Source organism: Petromyzon marinus, chromosome 44 (assembly GCF_048934315.1).
Source record: "Petromyzon marinus isolate PM22_M1 ecotype Great Lakes invasive population chromosome 44, UKy_Petmar_22M1.pri1.0, whole genome shotgun sequence".
NCBI classification, from domain to species: domain Eukaryota; kingdom Metazoa; phylum Chordata; class Hyperoartia; order Petromyzontiformes; family Petromyzontidae; genus Petromyzon; species Petromyzon marinus.
In genome coordinates, this window is record NC_133710.1 from 5,163,103 (window position 1) to 5,172,465 (window position 9,363).

The following is a 9,363-nucleotide window of genomic DNA, read 5'->3' on the forward strand; positions in this document are numbered from 1 at the left end:
GAAATAAAAAAATACAATTACTTTACTCTGCAAGTGAACAATTTATGTGTTTTAAAATATACGTGCTTTTTATTTATTTAGGGCCCTTTATAACATATGTAATGACAGGGTGCCACCTGTCGGCCTGAAGGGGTAAACGCGGTTATGGGCATGCAGCATATGTAGCTACTTTTGCCACTAGGATAATCCGGCAGTGCGAGTTCGTGCATACATTTGAGACTTTTGAAGGCCCTCGTCATCGACAGACATCGGCCGAGGGGGTTTGGGGCAACCTGCGGCTCCTTGGTAAGTGACGTCACGAATTATTCAGGACTGCCGTCTCACCACGCGCACTGCGGATCTTTGAATACAGGCTGCTTAAAAAAAAGTTTACACTCATACGGAACTGTCGTTTTTTTTAATAGAAAAAAGAAACGGATAATAATGCACTGTAACGTGATAACAAATGTAATGTTAATATCTTCAAAAAGTCAAAGAGTCTACCACTTGTTCGCCATCATTGTCAACACGTGGCCTGCGATCTTCTACAGGTGGGCTCCAGAGCCCGGAGGAGACAAACTTCTTGCGACGTTGATGCAAATTCTCACAAGTGTTAACACGTTTTTTTTTTATCACCCTTTATTGAGGGTTTTTTTTAAAATACCGAATTCTAAGAAATGGCTCTTCTCATTACGTTGGTTTGCCGACACATGCCCATGGTCAATCCACTGCTGGATGAAGTAATTCAAGATCACCCTCCCCCCCTGGTTAAACAAAACAAACCTGACAGTTGAGACCTCTCACAATCCTGCACCGCAATGTAGCTACGGGACACCTGTGAAAGAGCTTCATAGCTCATCCAATTCCTCCAGTGTAATAATCCACCCCAGCACCTTGCCCACGAAGCGATCTCCAACGCTCCATCTCTTCCTCGGTGGACGTGCAGTCAGATGCGTTCCATCCCTTGGGCTTGCCGCTCCGGTATTAGTCTCGACCATGGGCAATCAGTGCTTGTTAGCGACCTGCCCATAACCGGGGAATCGTACTCAGGTCACCACTGTAGTGCGCTAACCATTGCACCACCGCTCCCCGCCACGCACAATGAACCGCTATATACACACACACACCACCCACCGCTCTCGCTTGAACGCCGAAGTCATTCAGCAGTGGGTAGGCCATGGGCGAGGATTGGGATCGCAATTGGGCGGGAATTTGTGTGCCAAATATGTCTTTATATCAAGGGCGATCTGCGGTGCAAAGGTTGAGAGCAGAAAATGTCAGTGCTGGCGAAAACTAACTCACAAAACAAACACGAACATCAAGATGAGATTTCTAAAGAATGCCTCGTGCCCTCCCATATGCGGGAACTCCCCCCCCCCCCTGTCACTCGTGCTGCCGGCTCCTTGCCCACGTTCATCTCACCCCACTCCCCCACCACGCACTCTCCTACCTCTCATCTCACCCCACTCCCCCACCACGCACTCTCCTACCTCTCATCTCACTCCACTCCCCCACCACGCACTCTCCTGTGTCTCATCTCACCCCACTCCGCTCCACGCACTCTCCTGTCTCTCCCCTCTCATCTCACCCCACTCCCCCACCACGCAGTCTCCTGCCTCTCCTATCTCTCATCTCACTCCACTCCCCCACCACGCACTCTCCTACCTCTCATCTCACCCCACTCCGCTCCACGCACTCTCCTGCCTCTCCCCTCTCACCTCACTCCACTCCCCCAAATGCACTCTCATACCTCTCATCTCACTCCACTACCCTCCACGCACTCTCCTGTCTCTCATCTCACTCCACTCCCTCACCACGCAGTCTCCTGCCTCTCCTATCTCTCATCTCACTCCACTCCCCCACCACTCACTCTCCTACCTCTTATCTCACGCCACTCCCCCACCACGCACTCTCTCCTGCCTCTCCCCTCTCATCTCACTCCCCTCCATGCACTCTCCTACCTATTCATTCTAACCATCAAGCCACTGCAACTAGCCCTAATCAAACCAGACGCACGCCCTAACCATACCGAATTACTGTAGTTGGACACTGGTACTTGCCCTAACCATGGTTCACTAACCTATGTGTTTGCTATGTGTAGGCTGTATTTGCAATTTATCGGCTGTATTTCCTATGTGTAGGCTGTGTTGGCCATGTGTAGGCTATGCTGGCTATGTGTAGGCTGTGTTGGCCATGTGTAGGCTATGCTGGCTATGTGTAGGCTGTGTTGGCCATGTGTAGGCTATGCTGGCTATGTGTAGGCTGTGTTGGCCATGTGTAGGCTATGCTGGCATGTGTAGGCTGTGTTGGCCATGTGTAGGCTATGCTGGCTATGTGTAGGCTGTGTTGGCCATGTGTAGGCTGTGTTGGCCATATGTATGTAGGCTGTGTTGGCCATGTGTAGGCTATGCTGGCTATGTGTAGGCTGTGTTGGCCATGTGTAGGCTATGCTGGCTATGTGTAGGCTGTGTTGGCCATGTGTAGGCTATGCTGGCTATGTGTAGGCTGTGTTGGCCATGTGTAGGATATGCTGGCGAAATGTGTAGGCTGTGTTGGCCATGTGTAGGCTATGCTGGCTATGTGTAGGCTGTGTTGGCCATGTGTAGGCTATGCTGGCTATGTGTAGGCTGTGTTGGCCATGTGTAGGCTATGCTGGCATGTGTAGGCTGTGTTGGCCATGTGTAGGCTATGCTGGCTATGTGTAGGCTGTGTTGGCCATGTGTAGGCTGTGTTGGCCATATGTATGTAGGCTGTGTTGGCCATGTGTAGGCTATGCTGGCTATGTGTAGGCTGTGTTGGCCATGTGTAGGCTATGCTGGCTATGTGTAGGCTGTGTTGGCCATGTGTAGGCTATGCTGGCTATGTGTAGGCTGTGTTGGCCATGTGTAGGATATGCTGGCGAAATGTGTAGGCTGTGTTGGCCATGTGTAGGCTATGCTTGCTATGTGTAGGCTGTGTTGGCCATGTGTAGGCTATGCTTGCTATGTGTAGGCTGTATTGGCCATGTGTATGTAGGCTGCACTGACTGTGTAGGCTGTAATGTCCATGTGTGGGCAATGCTGGCTATGTGTAGGCTGTGTTGGCTATGTGTATGTAGGCTGTGTTGGCCATGTGTAGGTTATGCTGGCTATGTGTAGGCTGTGTTGGCTATGTGTATGTAGGCTGCACTGACTGTGTAGGCTGTAATGTCCATGTGTGGGCAATGCTGGCTATGTGTAGGCTGTGTTGGCCATGTGTATGTAGGCTGTGTTGGCCATGTGTGGGCAATGCTGGCTATGTGTAGGCTGTGCCGGCTATGTGTATGTAGGCTGCACTGACTGTGTAGGCTGTATTGGCCACGTGTAGGCAATGCTGGCTATCTGTAGGCTATGCTGGCTATGTGTAGGCTATGCTGGCTATGTGTAGGCTGTGTTGGCTATCTGTATGTAGGCTGCACTGACTGTGTAGGCTGTATTGGCCACGTGTAGGCAATGCTGGCTATGTGTAGGCTGTATTGGCCACGTGTAGGCAATGCTGGCTATGTGTAGGCTGTACCGGCTATGTATGGGCTGCGCAAGAGGGCAAGGTAGGGCAGTGGTTAGTGCACTGCGCTACGAACCCTGGTGTCCCGAGTTCGATTCCACCACGTTGTCTCTGCCTCAAATGAGTACCTGGTGCGGTGTGTAAACATCTCCCCACCCTCGTATGCCGTGCCGGCCTTCTTAGGTTCTCGCTCAGAGCACTTGCCCCAGCAGTCCGTGCAAGCTTTGTCTCTGCAGCGCTAGGGTGCAGTGCCGCTGTCCGCCACTAGGCGGCGCTGCAGTAACGATACAAGAACACGCCACGCCCCCCCCACCCTCCATATTTTCCCAAATAATGGAAACGAAACATCCATCACCGGGAGCGCTGACTCGGGGCGTGAATACCGTGCGGGAGGATTGACAAAGGGGCCGTCCATAAATGACGTCACGCACCTAGGGGGGAGGGGGGTCAGACATTTGTAACGATGTGTGACAAGGGGGGTAGGTTTGAGAAATGTGACGTCAGATCAAAATGCGCAACTTTAAGTAAATATAGACAACACGTTCTACTTAATTAAATATACTTTTTGATAAATGTTTTCTCCTACAACATCAGAGTGCAGCGGCACGTTAAGTACGCACTACAATGACAATAGTTTAAAGCGATTTGAAGCATGTTTTTTTGGGGGGGGGTGGGGGGGGCAGAGCTTTGTGACGTCATATTTGAGGGGGGGGGGGGGTCTGACTTTTTGTGACGCCGTGTGACGAGGCGGTAGGGGTTAAAAAGCGTCCAAAATCGCATGACGTCATTTATGGACGGCGCCAAACGTCAGCGCGACGGCGACAAAGCACACGACAGAAGTGCCTTAAGCTTCCAATGAAGATCAAATCAAGATTGCCCAACTTAACGCAATCAAACGCACACCGAGATGCGACACGGAACAAAATGCCGCAACGCGTTGGCTAGTTGCGAGCAGGTTAATTTGTATAATCCACCAGGCGAGGATTCCAGAGACCAGGATTGAGAGTCTCATTTGCCAGAGCGACTTGAATCTCCGACATTACAAAGCAAAATACAGTTCCGTGCAGAGGCGTGGACCACGTTACCCCTCTCTTAGCACAGTGGACCACGTTACCCCTCTCTTAGCACAGTGGACCACGTTACCCCTCTCTTGGCACAGTGGACCACGTTATCCCTCTCTTAGCACAGTGGACCACGTTATCCCTCTCTTAGCACAGTGGACCACGTTACCCCTCTCTTAGTACAGTGGACCACGTTACCCCTCTCTTAGCACAGTGGACCACGTTACCCCTCTCTTAGCACAGTGGACCACGTTACCCCTCTCTTAGTACAGTGGACCACGTTATCCCTCTCTTAGCACAGTGGACCACGTTATCCCTCTCTTAGCACAGTGGACCACGTTATCCCTCTCTTAGCACAGTGGGCCACGTTATCCTCTCTTAGCACAGTGGACCACGTTACCCCTCTCTTAGCACAGTGGGCCACGTTACCCCTCTCTTAGCACAGTGGACCACGTTATCCCTCTCTTAGCAAGGAAGACCACGTTATCCCTCTCTTAGCACAGTGGACCACGTTACCCCTCTCTTAGCAAGGAAGACCACGTTACCCCTCTCTTAGCAAGGAAGACCACGTTACCCCTCTCTTAGCACAGTGGACCACGTTATCCCTATCTTAGCACGGTGGGCCACGTTATCCCTCTCTCAGCACAGTGGACCACGTTACCCCTCTCTTAGCACAGTGGGCCACGTTACCTCTCTCTTAGCACAGTGGACCACGTTATCCCTCTCTTAGCACAGTGGACCACGTTACCCCTCTCTTAGCACAGTGGACCACGTTATCCCTCTCTTAGCACAGGGGACCACGTTACCCCTCTCTTAGCACAGTGGGCCACGTTACCCCTCTCTTAGCCCGGTGGACCACGTTACCCCTCTCTTAGCACAGTGGACCACGTTATCCCTCTCTTAGCACAGTGGACCACGTTACTCCTCTCTTAGCACAGTGGGCCACGTTACCCCTCTCTTAGCACAGTGGACCACGTTATCCCTCTCTTAGTACAGTGGACCACGTTATCCCTCTCTTAGCACAGTGGACCACGTTATCCTCTCTCTTAGCACAGTGGACCACGTTATCCCTCTCTTAGCCCGGTGGACCACGTTACCCCTCTCTTAGCACAGTGGACCACGTTATCCCTCTCTTAGCACAGGGGACCACGTTACCCCTCTCTTAGCACAGTGGACCACGTTATCCCTCTCTTAGCCCGGTGGACCACGTTACCCCTCTCTTAGCACAGTGGGCCACGTTACCCCTCTCTTAGCACAGTGGACCACGTTACCCCTCTCTTAGCACAGTGGACCACGTTACCCCTCTCTTAGCACAGTGGACCACGTTACCCCTCTCTTAGCACAGTGGACCACGTTACCCCTCTCTTAGCACAGTGGACCACGTTACTCCTCTCTTAGCACAGTGGGCCACGTTATCCCTCTCTTAGCAGAGTGGGCCACGTTACCCCTCTCTTAGCACAGTGGACCACGTTACCCCTCTCTTAGCACAGTGGACCACGTTACCCCTCTCTTAGCACAGTGGACCACGTTATCCCTATCTTAGCACAGTGGACCACGTTATCCCTATCTTAGCACGGTGGACCACGTTACCCCTCTCTTAACACAGTGGACCATGTTATCCCTCTCTTAGCACAGTGGACCACGTTACCCCTCTCTTAGCACAGTGGACCACGTTATCCCCCTCTTAGCACAGTGGACCACGTTATCCCTCTCTTAGCACAGTGGACCACGTTATCCCTCTCTTAGCACAGTGGGCCACGTTATCCGTCTCTTAGCACAGTGGGCCACGTTACCCCTCTCTTAGCACAGTGGACCACGTTATCCCTCTCTTAGCACAGTGGACCACGTTATCCCTCTCTTAGCACAGTGGACCACGTTACCCCTCTCTTAGCACAGTGGGTCACGTTACCCCTCTCTTAGCACAGTGGACCACGTTACCCCTATCTTAGCACAGTGGGCCACGTTACCCCTCTCTTAGCACAGTGGACCACGTTATCCCCCTCTTAGCACAGTGGACCACGTTACCCCTCTCTTAGCACAGTGGACCACGTTACCCCTCTCTTAGCACAGTGGGCCACGTTATCCGTCTCTTAGCACAGTGGACCACGTTATCCCTCTCTTAGCACAGTGGACCACGTTATCCCTTTCTTAGCACAGTGGACCACGTTACCCCTCTCTTAGCACAGTGGGCCACGTTATCCCTCTCTTAGCACGGTGGGCCACGTTATCCCTCTCTTAGCACAGTGGACCATGTTATCCCTCTCTCAGCACAGTGGACCACGTTACCCCTCTCTTAGCACAGTGGGCCACGTTACCCCTCTCTTAGCACAGTGGACCACGTTACCCCTCTCTTAGCACAGTGGACCACGTTATCCCTCTCTTAGCACAGTGGACCATGTTACCCCTCTCTCAGCACAGTGGGCCACGTTATCCCTCTCTTAGCACGGTGGGCCACGTTATCCCTCTCTTAGCACAGTGGACCATGTTATCCCTCTCTCAGCACAGTGGACCACGTTATCCCTCTCAGCAACGTGGACCACGTTATCCCTCTCTTCAGTTTTTTTTCAGTTTTCATTTATTGGGTATAACCCTGTGAGCCATGCGGCTATTGAATCGGGTGCAACCGCAACAAACAAAAACATGAACAAGGAACATCTTAAAGTGACAACACGCAACAGAAAAATCCAAGAAAAAACAGCAAAGTCTTCCAGAAAAAGCACCGTATTTCAACGCTGTGTGTAAAAATCCCAGTGGGATGCAAGTCAAACAATAACAACCACAAGACAATTTAGATGAAAGTTATCAGTCTCACTCTGTACTACAACAAACAAATATGGCTAAACCAAAACGTTTCCGAAATCATAAAAATAAAGCTATAAAAACAATGTAACAGTGATCATAGGAACTGTGATTCAAATTTCAAAATAAACGATGTACATAACATGTACGACCAAACTTTGCAGCCGTAGCTGGCTACGGCTGCAAAGTAGCAGTATCAAACATTTTCAATGCACCTTTAAAGATCAGCACACTATAATCAAAACTCAAGATCATACTTTGCAGCGGTACATTTGATTTCAGGCCACTGAATAGCAGTGGCAGCTAGGGGTGCACAACTCCTCCAGAGCAGTTTTGAGTGAAGATCTCACAGGTGGGGACAGGGTTTCCCAAACTCACGACCCCGACACCACCACGCTACGACGTCTTTGCGCGTTCACCAATTTACTCCACCCCCATTCTAATGAACTCGTCCCCATGCTGCACGCGCCCGATGATTGTTACACACGCCCCACGTGACGCGCTATGCAATTAACGATGTCTGCGTAAGATAGACGTGCACATAAAGACACAGATCCCTCGCGTATCACGCTAACAGACCGTTGGGGCAGGTGCTGTCTGCGAGCACCTATTAAGGTCGGAACGGTACACACGATGGTGGGTGGCCAACACCATGCCCGACCGCCTTTGTCTCCCCAGTGGCGATGTTTACACACCATGTACCATTTTGAGGTTGAGTCAACTTAGGGGAGGCCCAGGACCGGTTGAGAATAATCGTCGCTCGCGTTGGCCGTGAGCAGGAATCGAACTTGGGTCACCGGGTTCGTAGCGCAGCGCGCTAACCGCTACACCACCGCTCCACACATTCAATACGCGCACACACGCGCGGCTCTATTCAGCGACGTTTCGGCCAATAGCCCCTTCTTCATAGCCCAATAGAGGCCAGAGAGACCGAGTGGATGTTCAGAGTTGGAGACTGCACTTTACATCACGGTGCCTGTTGAGAATTACTTTTTATAAATTACTCGTTCTGCTGAAGTATGAGTAGTTTACCTATCAATTCTAAGACAAACCTTTCAGTGATAATAATAAACACAACCATGACTACCTAAACCAATTTACATTACAACTAAAATAACAATTAAACAAATATATTGTTGCCACGTTACTTTCCGATTGGCTGACCATTGCACAATTAACAAAATAATAAAAACAATCAACACACTCGTCAATAACAACACCACCGTGTGAGTGCGTGGCTTTAAAAAGAAAACACTGTGTATATAACAGGAAACGTTTCGGGCAATGGCCCTTCTTTGTAGTACTGGAATCGCTCCAGCACATTGCGAGCGCACTGAAGGGCGGGGCAGGCGGAGCCAGGTGAACACCTGTACGAGACCACGCCCATATTTCCACAGACCACGCCCCCACATAGGCTCCTCCTACTCTCGCATTTTTCCAGTCCCCCTTGTGTCAACCAATCGACGCACACCTCCCCTCTAATCCACGCCCATATTCGTCACATGCCCCGCCCACCGTTACGTTTGGACCCCTCCTCACTTGCGTTAACCAATCGACGCACACCTGCCACCCCGAGTTTACGCTAACATTTGTCACATGCCCCACCCACCCTCGCATTTGGCCCCGCCCCTTGCGTTAACCAATCGACGCATACCTACCCGCAAGTCCACTTTTGTCACAATTACCCTCGTCTACCCCGCCGCGTTTGGACCTCCCCTCTCTCTTGCGTTAACCAATCAACGAACACCTGCCCCCGAGAGTTCACGCCCATATTCGTGACATGCCCCGCCCATCGCTGCGTTTGAACCCCCCCTCTTTCGCGTTAACCAATCGACGCAACACCTGCCCTCGAGTCCACGCCCACATTTGTCACATGCCCCGACCACCCTCGCGTTCGGAACACCCCCCCCCTGCCTTGCGTTAACCAATCGACGCACACCTGCCCCCCCAGTCAACGCCCACATTCGCGACATGCCACGCCCCCCACAGACACCTGGCCGAG